Source organism: Chelonia mydas, chromosome 4 (assembly GCF_015237465.2).
Source record: "Chelonia mydas isolate rCheMyd1 chromosome 4, rCheMyd1.pri.v2, whole genome shotgun sequence".
Classification (NCBI taxonomy): domain Eukaryota; kingdom Metazoa; phylum Chordata; order Testudines; family Cheloniidae; genus Chelonia; species Chelonia mydas.
This window is the reverse complement of record NC_057852.1, coordinates 4,824,277-4,838,567: the sequence shown is the minus strand read 5'-3', so window position 1 is coordinate 4,838,567 and position 14,291 is coordinate 4,824,277.

Genomic DNA, 14,291 nt, shown 5'->3' with positions numbered 1-14,291 from the left:
CTTCCTACTGTAGGGGGTATGGGCTATCACTGCATACTGAGCCCTACAATAGCCTCAGGAATAACTCTGAGATCATAATCAAAAAGGCCGACAAAGGAGGTGCTGTCGTCATCATGAATAAATTGGAATATGAACAAGAGGCTGCTAGGCAGCTCTCTAACTCCATGTTCTACAGGCCATTACCCTCTGATCCCACTGAGGGTTACCAAAACAAACTACACCATCTGCTCAAGAAACTCCCTGAAAAAGCACAGGAACAGATCTGTGCAGACATATGCCTAGAACCAACCAGGGGTATTCATGCTGATCAGGGGTATTCTATTTGCTACCCAAGATCCATAAACCAGGGAATCCTGGTATTTGCACCCTAACACCAGGATTGTCTGGCTATGTGGACTCTCTCTTCAGACTCTATGCTACCAGCACTCCTAGCTTTCTTCGAGACACCACTGACTTCCTGAGGAAACTACAATCCATCGGTGATGTTCCAGAAAACACCATCCTGGCCACTATGGATGTAGAAGCCCTCTACACCAACATTCCACACAAAGATGGACTACGAGCCATCAGGAACAGTATCACCGGTAATGTCACGGCAAACCTGGTGGCTGACCTTTGTGACTTTGTCCTCACCCATAACTATTTCACATTTGGGGACAATATATACCTTCAAGTCAGCGGCACTGCTATGGGTACCTGCATGGCCCCACAGTATGCCAACATTTTTATGGCTGACTTAGAACAACGCTTCCTTATCTCTCGTCCCCTAATGCCCCTACTCTACTTGCACTACATTAATGACATCTTCATCATTTGGACCCATGGAAAAGAAGCCCTTGAGGAATTCCACCATGATTTCAACAATTTCCATCCCACTATCAACCTCAGCCTGGACCAGTCCACACAAGCGGTCCATTTCCTGGACACTACTGTGCTAATAATCGATGGTCACATAAACACCACACTATACCAGAAACCTACTGACCACTATACGTACCTACATGCCTCCAGCTTCCATCCAGGACACACCACACAATCCACTGACTACAGCCAAGCTCTAAGATACAACCGCATTTTCTCCAATCCCTCAGACAGAGACAAACACCGACAAGATCTCTATCAAGCATTCTTAAAACTACAGTACCCACCTAGTGAAGTGAAGAAACAGATTGACAGAGCCAGAAGAATACCCAGAAGTCACCAACTACAGGACAGGCCCAACAAAGAAAATAACAGAACGCCACTTGCTGTCACCTTCAGCCCCCAATTAAAACCTCTCCAGAGCATCATCAAAGATCTACAACCTATCCTGAAAAATGATCCCTCACTCTCACAGATCTTGGAAGACAGGCCAGTCCTCGCTTACAGACAGCCCCCCAGCCTGAAGCAAATACTCTCCAGCAATCACACACCACACAACAAAAACACTAATCTAGGAACCTATCCGTGCAACAAAGCCCGATGCCAACTCTGTCCACATATTTATTCAAGTGACACCATCATAGGACCTAATCACATTAGCCACACCATCAGGGGCTCGTTCACCTGCACATCTACCAATGTGATATATGCCATCATGTGCCAGCAATGCCCCTCTGCCATGTACATTGGCCAAACTGGACAGTCTCTATGCAAAAGAATAAATGGACACAAATCTGACATCAGGAATCATAACATTCAAAAACCCGTAGGAGAACACTTCAACCTCTCTGATCACTCACTAACAGACTTAAAGGTGGCAATTTTGCAACAGAAAAGCTTCAAAAACAGACTCCAGCGAGAAACCGCTGAGCTTGATTTAATATGCAAACGAGATACCATTAACTTGGGTTTGAATAGAGACTGGGAGTGGCTGGGTCATTACACATACTGAATCTATTTCCCCATGTTAAGTATCCTCACACCTTCTTGTCAACTGTCTAAATGGGCCATCTTGATTATCACTACAAAAGTTTTTTTCTCCTGTTGATAATAGCTCATCTTAATTAATTAGCCTCTTACAGTTGGTATGGCTACTTCCACCTTTTCATGTTCTCTGTATATATATGTATATATATATATATATATATTTTCATACTAAATGTTCCATTCTATGCATCCAATGAAGTGGGCTGTAGCCCACGAAAGCTTATGCTCAAATAAATTTGTTAGTCTCTAAGGTGCCACAAGCACTCCTGTTCTTTTTGCAGATACAGACTAACACGGCTGCTACTCTGAAACCTGCAAGACATTGTATGGTAGCACCTACTTGGGAGGGGAAAGGCTCCCTGCACCTTCTCTCCACTACACAAGCTGGCAAAGCAGACATACTATGGCTCATAAACTGTAGTGTTTGTTTACTCTAGATCCATGCACCATCCTATGCATTAATTGTAATGGACAAATATACACAAGAAGCACATGTCTTAACACCATATTCTGATTACTGAAATAAGTTTCAGAGTAGCAGCCGTGTTAGTCTGTATCCGCAAAAAGAAAAGGGGGACTTGTGGCACCTTAGAGACTAACAAATTTATTTGAGCACAAGCTTTCGTGAGCTACAGCTCAAGTCTCCTTATTCACCACACCCTGACTATAGCTTTCCGATTTCAGAGCTACAATCTGAAATGCAGTCCCACACCTTCCAACACATCTGCATGTATCTGGGGCTCAGCTGGTACCAAGCTATTGTTTGCAGATTTGAGTCCTGCCCACAAGTCCGATTAAGGCAGATATTTCTCTTCACTATGGGATTTGCTCTGCATAACTGATTGCCAAGTGCATCATGTAAATGGCGCTTAGAAACTGCAAAAAGCCTAAACAGCCTGTGATGTAGAATGTACCTTATTAACAAAGGTCATATTAGAAACTCACCCTTGTAACTAATCTAATCAAATGTACAGTACATCAATAGGCAGAGAGACTGGTGAGTGGTATTTTCCAATTAAGTGGAACTGTTTGACCTTTTGAACTGTAAATAAACTGCAACAGCAACTCCTGATGAGGCTTAAGCAGGCTGACTTTTACTGCAACACAATGCCTCAGAACTCAAACATACTTACAGAGCTAATCCTGGAACGAGTCAATGGACAGAGTGAAACTTTAAACGCTAATGCTGCAAAGAAGAGTTGCCTGGAATTTCTGCAGTGCTGGCAGAATGAATGTATTTGAACTGAATGTACCTCTCTGAATAGATAAACACATACTGGGAAATGTGTCCTTTAGTGTAGCTGTCTTCAGCTGAAACAAACCTATTTTCTTTGTTCAAACATTTAGAGGCAGGGGATTTTCTGCAGCAACTCAAAGTCCTATCAGCTGTTTTAGTGCTTAAGAGCAAGTGGAATACAGTTTTCTCAATTAAAATGTAATTTAATTAAATGTAGACTCCAGATTCTTAGTTTTCAAAGAGTTGCCTGGAGTGGATTTTTAATCACGAGTCCAGTTGGCTTTAATGGGAAATGTGAAGAGAGACAGCTAACAGGAGAGCTTCAGAGACTGTGTCTGTAGATTCTGTGCTTGGAGGTAGCAGGATTTGGTGAGAGGTGAGAGGCAGCTAACGGGAGAATTTTGGAGGGAGTTGAGAGAGGGATTATGAGAGACTTTCATTTAAGATCCAGTTCTATGTTCAATTTCCAGATGGCTAGCAAGGGAAGAGTGGAGATGACCTGCAATGGATGTGCCATGTTTTCTTCCCTGACTGAAGCCAGAAGGGACTTCCTGTGCATGAAGTGCAAGCTGGTGGTTGCTCTGTAGGAGAAGATTCTTGGACTGGAACAGCAAATAGAGATGCTATTGAGAATCAGAGAGGCTGGGGAGATCCTAGACAGCTAGGAAACATCCAGTCCAGGAAACATCAGTACCAGGGCCGGCTCTAGGCACCAGAAAAACAAGCAGGTGCTTCGGGTGGCACATTTCTAGGGGCGGCATTCCGGCGCCGGCCATGCCGCCCCTAGAAATGTGCCCCAGCTTGCCTCCGCCCCGCCTGCTCCCCTGAGCGCACCACTGCCACTCCACTTCTCCTCCCTCCCTCCCAGGCTTGCCACGTGCCAAACAGCTGTTTCTTACCTGGGGGGGAGGGAGGGAGGAGAAGCCTAGTTGCGGCGCGCTCGGGGGAGGCGGCAGTGGTGGAGCGGAGGTGAGCTGGAGCAGGGAGCGGTTCCTCTACCCCTCCCCCCCCGTTACTTCCTGCGCTCCCCCCACCCTCACTCACCTCCGCTCCGCCCGCTCTCCTGAACGCGCTGCCTCTCCCTTGCCTGGGAGGGAGGGGGGAGAAGCGGAGAGGCGGCGTGTTCAGGGGAGCAGGCGGAGCAGAGGTGAGCTAGGGCGGGGAGTTGCGGGGGGGAGAAATGCGGCACGCCTGGGGGAGGAGGCAGGGCCGGGGATTTGGGGAAGGGGTTGGGAAGGGGCGGAGTTGGGTCAGAGCCGGGGGGGGAGGGGAACAGAAAAAAAAAGCGGAGGTGGCCAAAAATTTTTTTGCTTGGGGCAGCAAAAATCCTAGAACCGGCCCTGATCAGTACTGCATGTTCAAGGAAGAAAGGGAGCTGGCCACCAAAGAGTCAGAGAGAGGGGAAGTCAGAGAAGAGGCCTGGCAGTTTGTAACTGCCAGAGGCAAGATGTCACGGTGGGATAAAGAAAGGCAAGGATAGTATGTGTCCAGCAGAGAGAAGAGGACCAGGAGGAATTCTACACAGCTAGAAGTTTCCGATTGATACCAGGTTCTCAGTGTGGAAGCTGGAAGTTACCTCTCAAGATCCAGCTGGTCCAAGGGAACAGAGTGATGTACGGGACACACCTGTAGATGGCAGCTCAGCCCAACCTGTAAGAAAATCAGGTTTCCCCACAAAGAGTTCTTCAACTATCCAAGGAATACAGATGATCCTTGTTGGAGATTCAGTACTCAGAAGAATTGAAAAACCATTCTGCAAGGGACCATGGACAACAGGATGGAGTGCTGTCTTCCTGGCGCGAAGGCACAAGACTTTAAGATTGGATAAGCTGTTGAAGTCAATGAGGCAAGAATTCATTAGTGATGGTTCATATTGGCACTAATGACACTGCATTGTGGGATAACTCATAGGTAGGAGATGACTTCAGAGAACTCGGAAGTGTGCTGAAGAAGAATAATGTCCAAACCATCTTCTCTGAGATCCTTCCTGTCCCATGAGCAAATGAAGAAAGAAGGCAGAAGACTCTGGAAGTGAACGGCTGGCAAGGTAAGTGGTGTAGGTTTGAAGGTTTTGTGGAACATTGATTCATCTTCTATGGGGATAGGGGGCTGTATAGTTTGGATGGCCTACTCAATAGAAGGGGGACCAATCTCCTCAGGGACAGGCTGGCTGGAATAGTCAGGAGGGCATTAAACCAATAACAAAAGAGGAAGGTAAAAAGATGGAAGATATGACATGTAGTTGGCGAGATGAAGGGAACTGCAAGACTAAAGCAGCTAGCCCGCTGAGTTCACCAACAGATGACAACAGGGAGTTAGGGTTGTGTTGTGGGTTTTTTTACTCTCCTTTCCTTAACTTGCAGGTACTCTACAAGGAAGAGCCTGCAATGGGAAAGCGAGGTGTTGCTAACCCCACTGCTAGCTCTTCCTCTGTCTGCACCTGTGTGGGACCCTGCCGCATAGGCATCCTGACCCTGGAGGTTTCCACCTGGGCCCTGATCTTGACTTGGTGGAAATGCAGCCTGCATATCACTGCCAATGAAAGCCACGCTGGAAGGAATTACTCACTGTGCGAGGTTTATATTGGTGGAGTCCCTCAAGAAGCACCCCCTCCCCGCAGTTCCCCCATCAATTGAGGTTAAGAACCCATATGCTGTACAGGTAACAGGAGGAGAGGAGCAGACCTCAATGGCTGGGGAGGACGAGCCACCTGCCCTCATGGCTGGAGTCTCATTGGCACCGTTCCCAAGAGGAGCCATAGGATGCTGGTAGTCAGTGACTCCCTTCCAAGGGGGATGGGGGGATCCCTCTGCCAACCTGACATGATGTCCCAGGAAGTGTGGTGCCTGTCTGGAGCCCAGATCTGAGACATTACTGAAAGGTTGCTGAGGCTTATCTATCTCTCTGATCATCACCCAACACTGCTCACCCACATGGACACTAACAATACTTCCAGCTATGACCCGGCGCAGATCAGTAATTGTTACAGGGCTGTGGGAGCTAGGATGAAGGGATCAGGGCACACGTTGTGTTCTTGTCCACCCTCCCAGGTGAGAGTAAAGGCCCAGGCAGGGACATGCATGTCTTGGAGATGAATGCACTGCTGTGCAGAAGGTGTTGATGGGAAGGCTTGGCTTCCTCAACCACAGGATGCTGTTCCGGAAAGATGTTCTGCTGACGAAGAAGGGGAAGAGCATCTTCACACGCTGACTCACCAACCTCGTGAAGAGGGCTTTAAACTAGGTTCAAAAGGGGCAGATGACAAAAGTTGACAGATAAGTATAAAAAAAGGCGACTCTAACAGAGGGTTAGATCTTAGGGGTGGGAGGGGACATGGAAAATTCCAATAAGATCATAGGAGCAACAGGAGGGAAATCAGTGGGGCAATCTGATCAACATCTTAGATAGCTATACACATCTGGAAGGAGTATGGGGAATAAACAGGAAAGCTGGACGTATTAGTACATAAGTTAAATTATAATTTAATTGGCATCACAGAGACTTGGTGGGATAAGTCTCATGGCTTCATGGGGTAAATCTCATGAATATTGATATTCACAGAGAGTATAGCTTCTTCAGGAAGGACAAATGGAAAAGTGGAGGAGGTGTTGCATATACATCAAGAACACACTTATTCTGAGGTCCAGCAGAAGGTGCAAGGCAGACCAGTTGAAAATATCTGAGTAAAGGTAATAGGGGAAAAGATAGGGCTGACATCATGGTAGGTCTAATACAGGTCATTAAGTCCGGAAGAGGTGAAGGATGATGCATTTCTAGAATAAACAGGGATATCCAAAACCACAAGATCTGGTAGTAATGGGGGATTTTAACTATCCAGATATCTGTTGGACATGTAATATGGCAAAATAGAAAAGTTCAAATAAATTCTTGCAATGTATTGGGAACAATTTTTGTTCCAGAAAGTGGAGGGAAACCAGAGGGACACCCATATTACACTTGATTCTGACCAACAGGAAGGAATTGGTTGTGAATCTGAAGGTGGAAGGCAACTTGGGTGAAAGTGATCATGAAAGGATCGCTTAAGGATTCTAAGAAAAGGAAGAAGTGAGAGCAGCAAAATAAGGACAATGGGTTTCAAAAGAGCAAACCAACAAACAGAGAACTGGTAGATAAAGGTCCCATGGGAAGCAAATTTAAGGGATAAAAGAGTTCAGGAGAGTAGGCTGTTTCTTAGGGAGGCAACATTAAACATGCACCTGTCAATTATTCCAATGCAAAGCGAAGATATGAAGAATAGTAAGAGGCCAATATGGCTCCATCAGGAGCTCTTTATTGACCTGAAAATCAAAAAGGAATCCTACAAAAAGTGGAAACATGGAGAAATTGCTAAGGAGGAATACAAGCATGAAGGAACAAAACTAGAAAGGTTTTGATTTTGATCACGCTATTTTGATCATGCTAACTGCAACCATATTGTGTGCATTCAGCCACCATGAATTAAAAAAATAGAACACCACATAGTTAACGGTTAATTTGAAAAAACAGGGTGTTCATAACTCTGAAGTTCTACTGTATTTCAAATGTGCCTATCCTGTGGTAACACCAAGAGGGTAATTTACATCCAGTCTGGCCAGCACATTGTGAATGAACTAGTCAAGTTGATGGCCCATTAAACAACACTTAACTCTTATGATAAACCATAGAAGAATCTTGTCCCCGCCCGGTGAGCCTTCCTGTTAGACACATTAGCCAAAATATGGGTAATGGCTACTCCCATGAGTCATCAAAGCATGCAAGGGCATGTGACTTGCCCATGTGACCCTGGACTCCATCTTGTGTCTGTAATTTTCCACAAACTGAAACTGAGAGCATTAAAAGGAGCATATTGACTACGGACTGAGGACCTTCCAATCTTTTGGAAGTTACCGGAGACTTTACAAGCCAGCAATCTGTAACATCACTGCTACAAACCTGATCCAAGAACTTTGCAATGATTGTATTTATATGATTCCTTTGACAGTTTTAACTCTCTCCTCTTGCTTTTCTCTTATAAATAAACCTTTAGATATTAGATGCTAAAGGATTGGCAACAGTGTGATTATTAGGTAAAATCTGAGTCATATATTGACCTGGCTGTGTGGCTGATCTCTTGGGATTAGAAGGACCCTTTAGTTGATGAAATTGGTTTTAAATAACAACTAATCACTAAGTCTAGTGTCTGCGTGGTGAAACAAGGGCTGGAATGCTAAGGAGACTGCATTTCTGACTTCTTGTTAGCCAGTGTGGTGAGACAGAAGTTTAGTTTTGTTATTGGTTTGGTATATCTTATGGAAGCATACCCATCAGGTTGGGGGTGAGTCTGCCCTATTTCTTAGCAGTTTGCCCTGAATGTAGTATTCTCAGTTGTGACCCACTGAGGCACAGTGACAGCATATATAGAGCATTCATGATAAACATCACAGTTTAAAGCATGATGGACTTTTCTACTTCACCTATATTGGGGCACATTTTTAAATATCCATAACCCCAACTTGACAGTCAAATTTTGTTGAACTTAGCAAAAATTGTACTTGTCACTGAAAACAATGAACAGGAGAAAATGCAAATGGCATGTGAACTATCTTGGAAAGCTGCAGCATTGTTGTTTTTTTAACAGGGGAAAAAAAACCTATGCCCTCCACAACTCAGCAATGGCTGGACAGGTTTTGCTCAACATTAAAAAAGAGGAAGAAATCAGCTTTCTTGAGAAGCCAAGCATATGGAATTTTAGCCCAAAGATAAATGTTTAAAGAAGTTATAGGCATGTGAAAACTGAGATCCATAATGGAAACTATCTTTGCAACCTTAACTACAGTGTGTTTTGACCAAAGCAAGTGCTATAGTAACATAATTGCAATAATTCTGCTGCAGAATTTCTTTCCGTTAAATACTCATGAACTGTAATTTGTTATTATCTTAGCATTAGCCGAGTTACTTTTTATTAGCAGTGTTCCAAAGCCAGAAATAAAGGCAGGCATGTAACGAACAGAAATTAACTGCTGGTAAATTATCAGCAGTGTAGTGTGGTTCATTAACTTTCTCCTTTGCACTACATGCAGCTTCCTTAGCATCTTGGGCTTTGACCCAAACATCCTTACCATTGGCAGGCATACCAGAGCTCTGAAGTCTCTTACATGAGAACACACACACGGCAAAGTGCTCAAGAGTTGGAGGGAAAACTTTAGTGGAGCAGAACCTATGTGGAATTGAGCTCTTTGAGGCAGAACTCGCCTTTGCTTCAAATCATACCAGAACACTGGAAGCTACAGGAATGTGGGTTCTGAACCCCTGAGGGGCAGCACTGAAAAGGTTCACTAGAGCAGAGCAAAGTTTAAACTTCCTTCCATGCTCTGGCCCATATAGCATGGCCTCAGATCCAAACCAAGAGCAGACTATTAGAGCACTGGAATAGACTTTAAGTCAAACAGCCTTCAGCATGAGAACAAAAGCAGGCACTCACACAATCCTTTCCAACACAGCCGTACTCTGCAATCCATCCGTTAGACAAAACCATCTCCTTTTCAATAGCAACTTCCTCATAATTGTCTTACCTTGCGGCCTTATTGTTCTATAAAATGAAGACTGAGGGGCAGGCGGCATAGTCCACTGAGCATAAGAGCAACTGTTCTTGCTAACTGTGCCTCCTAGGTATGCAGATTATCAAAATGTTTACTGAAGGATGCCCATTAATTAATCCGAGGACAATAAAATGCCTTTCTGTTGTCTCTTCTTTCCAGTTAATAATGCATGAGTAGCAAGAGAAGCAACATTGTAAATAAGAAAAGTGTATTTGATACTTAAGTCCAATGGTCTTGTGTGTGTTCTGCTACAATATTCCCAGTAGGTACTGCACATGTAATGTAACCTGTGAAAATGTGCTAACAAGCAAGGATGGATTGGGCCTTTTGGATGCCATTTTATTGACATCACTGATTCTGAAACATGAAATCAGCTGTTCCAGCCTTGGAACCTATCATGAAAGGGAAAAAAAGAAAATCAGACTATAACATCGGCATTTATATCACATGGCATAGACTTGTCTTAACCTATTACTGCAGGTGATGTTCTCTCTTATCTAAATTAACTTGGTTAGTGGCTGTTCTGCTTTTTCTTTAGTGTAGTTCATACATTTTTAGCTTCGTCTTGGTGCTCACTTGTGTTCTTAGTAGGTGTTGTATAGTCTAAGGGAGAGCCCTAAAAATAGCTAACTCCATGCTTTAATGAGTAAAACCTTCTTGTTTTTTTCAGCAGAAAAAAGCTTGATGGTTCTTAATGATGTGACTAGAGATGGTTAGAAAATCCAAAGGAAAATATGTAGCAGAATATTTTTTATGAATTATTTGTATGCCATAGTGCCTAACAGCGCTAGTTAAGGGCCAGGACCCCATTGTGCTAGACACTGTACAAAAAGAGGGTCCCTACATCAAGAAGCTTACAATCTAAGTGTAAGGCAAGAGGGTGGAGGGGGGGAAGGCGTGGAGAATAGATAGCTCAGTGGTTTGAGCATTGGCCTGCTAAACCCAGGGTTGTGAGTTCAATCCTTGAGATCCATTTAGGGATCTGGGGCAAAAATTGGGGATTGGTCCTGCTTTGAGCAGGGGGTTGGACTAGATGACCTCCTGAGGTCCTGTCTAATCCTGATATTCTATGATTCTATGGATAGATACAGTCAGACTGATGTGGAAGGAACTCCCTGTCAACAGCCACAAAGCCACTGTTGTGGGGTGTAGAAACCCTGCACTGGAACTGAAAGGGTTAAGGAGCAACTCTGGGCTCAGATGACCCTGCCCAGCTGCAGAGCATGGTCCAGCTGGAGGCATTGCTTTAAAGGGAGCCAGACAGCCCAGAAGGGGCTTGACAGGGCAGGGAGAAAGACCTGCCCTGAGAGCTCCTAGAGAAAGGTACTGCAGAGATCTCCTCCCAGAGATAAAGAGCCTGTCCCCTGAGGCAGAGGGGCTGACCATTCAATTATTATTTTTTCCTTTTCTATTGTGAAAAAAACTGTAAAACTTTGGCAAAAGAGAGAGTGGTAGGTGTTAGGATATAGATATTCAGGCCTGTCTGTAAAGGCCTATACTCTAAGAATTTTGGTGTATTCTTATCACTTGGCTAGTTATAGAGGTACAAAAGAGAATCAAAATCACTCTCTGCCGGTGTAAGGGCCTTTTCTTACTGTGACAGTCTGAGGCCCTGTACTTAAGCTAAGGCCTTTGGCTAAGCAGCAGAGGCAGCCATAAGCTAGGAAGCGACAGGTCACATCCTCACATTCCAAACTAGTCACATTGAAAGAAGGTGCTATTGGGCTCTTAGGAATACAATCCTGTCCTGATAATGCCTATCACCTCCAGAGAAAGGGAAGTGCCTAGAAAATGTAAAAGGAAACAGCATCCTGTCTGGCAAGAACTCACTTATCAATACTGGGATGTGAAATCCTCACTTCTGTATTGTTTTGTCATTATAGTTCCCACTTTGCTATTGTTTGTCTGTATAATCTCTGTCTGGTTCTGTGATTGTTCCTGTCTGCTGTATAATTAATTTTGCTGGGTGTAAACTAATTAAGGTGGTGGGATATAATTGGTTACATAATCATGTTACAATATGTTAGGATTGGTTAGTTAAATTTCAGGAAAATGATTGGTTAAGGTATAGCTAAGCAGAACTCAAGTTTTACTATATAATCTGTAGTCAATGAGGAAGTGAGGGGGCCTTGGTGGGAGGGGGTGGGCGTGGGAGAGATGGGAACAGGGAATGGGGGTGGAGAAATTGGAATCATGTTTTGCTAAAGGGGGAAATGGGAACAGGGAATGGGAGTAAGGAAATTGGAATCATGTTTGGCTAAGGGCAGGAATGGGAACAGGGACACAGGTGTAAGGCTCTGTGGTGTCAGAGCTGGGAAGGAGGATACTAAGGAAGGAAACTGGAATCATGCTTGCTGGAAGTTCACCCCAATAAACATCGAATTGTTTGCACCTTTGGACTTCGGGTATTGTTGCTCTCTGTTCATGCAAGAAGGACCAGGGAAGTGAGTGGGTGAAGGAATAAGCCCCCTAACAGTAGGAAGTGGTCCAGGGAGGCATTCCTAGGTGCTGGACATTGGTACCTCTTACAGGGCCCTGGGCTGGAGCCCATTGGAGTGGGAGGGCCCAGGCTCCCCTACCAACCCCTCTTGTTAGGAGGAGCATGCACACTAGACACTAGCACGCAACTGCTAGACTCTCCCTGGGGGAAGGAGGGAAGGATAACAACCTTTGAAAACCCCCACCTGGGACTGGACACCTGCAGGGTCAATAGATGGACCCCATGTCTTCCCTGGCACCCTGTCCCACTGGGGAGAGATGACTGATTGGTGACCTGAGCAGGGGTTCGGGTGGATGCCCACTGAAAGGCAATACCTCACATGGTGTGATGGTGGCCCAGGGGCAAGATCAGAGTTGTGGCGAACAGAGGCCTAATCCACTAACAACTAGGCGACACCACCATCGACACCATCCATCACAGCCAGCTCATTATCTTCCTTCTAATCCCTCCTTAAAACTTTCCTCTGACATGGTGACTACAGAAAACTTGCCAACAGTCAAGCTGCTGGTGTACTGAGACCACTACCTCTCATACTGACTAGTATGGTCTCAACGTTTCCCTGGGCTCCCCCATCTGTCTTTATTTACTTCTTGTCTCATACTTAGATTGCCAGCTCTTAGCATCACAGGGCCACCGTTTGGCTCTGTGTTTGTGCAACACTGAGCGTAATGGAGTCTTGGTTCATGAGTGGGGCTCCTAGGTGCTGCCACAACAAAAAGAAATACATGTACTAATCAGCGTAGGAAGCATCTGAGCATCCAGGAAGCCATCCAGTTACGAAAGGTCTAATTCTGAGGTTCATTTGCATGTTTGCTCTAAAGATTTAAGTGACACAGGCACTCAGGCCCAGATTTTCAACATTTCTTCATTGCTTGGCTGATGATTCAAGCCCAGTGGTTAAGACACTCCCCTCCAATGTGCAGGAGTGAGGTTCACGTCCCTGCTCCAATGATTGTTTAAGTATCTCTAAAGGGGAGCAGCTTCAGCAGGAGAGATCGAGAGCACAGCATCCCAGAACACCTAATAGCCCAGTGGATATAGCATTTCCATACAACATGGGTGGAAATCCCTTCTCTTGATCAAAAAGAAAAGGAGTACTAGTGGCACCTTAGAGACTAACCAATTTATTTGAGTATAAGCTTTCGTGAGCTACAGCTCACTTCATCGGATGCATACTCTGAAACTTCTCTTAATCAGGCAGAGTGGGGGTCTGAATCTGGGTCCCCCACATCCTGGGTGAGTGCACTAACCACTGGGATGCAGAGCATAAGTGTATGTGTATGGGGGGGGCTCCTTCTGCTTTGCTTTTTGTAAGGAAGGACGGAACTGGCTTAGATCCCAACTCCAGCAAAGGGTTCACAGCTGGGAATCCTGGATGGGGGAGGCATCTCTCTCTGGCCCACACTTAGGCACCTAGCCCCCTTTAAGGGGCAGGGCTTAGATCACGCTCCTCTCTTCAGCATTTCCTATTGGCTAGCGTAGGCAGCTAGCCTAGTTGGTTTCTGCGCTCTCTCAGCAGGCTGGTTTTTGTGAATCCCATTCTTGGGCACCTCCCTCTCCGCACGGGGTGTGGATTCCACAAGGTGGCAGGTTGCTGAATGTTAGGCACTGCACTGTAGATCTAGCCCTAAGTCACTAAGCCCTAAGTCAGGCACTGTGGGAAATTTTAGCCATTAGCAACATGGGCAGATTTTATGGCATCTGAGAAATGAGGAAGTTACATGAGGGAATTTGTGTCGCAGACTATCTGAACCTGACATCAAAGCCAGGGTTCCTAGTTGGACATAGTGTAACCCACATCCCTCCTGGGTGTGGTGTTCTGTGCCATCTATTAGCACCGAGACCCCTTAGAGAGAGAGACAGAGAGATTAATGAGTCTGCTCTACAGCCATAGCTAACAGGCATATGGCTTTTAGCTCAAGCAGTAGATATTCATGCATTAAGCTTCAAAAGTCCCAGGTTCGATCCCGCCCGCCAACGATCAGGGTCTGTCGGTGTTATAAAAGCAATGATATCGGGGGTAGCTGTGTTAGTCTGTATCCACAAAAACAACAAGGAGTCCAGTGGC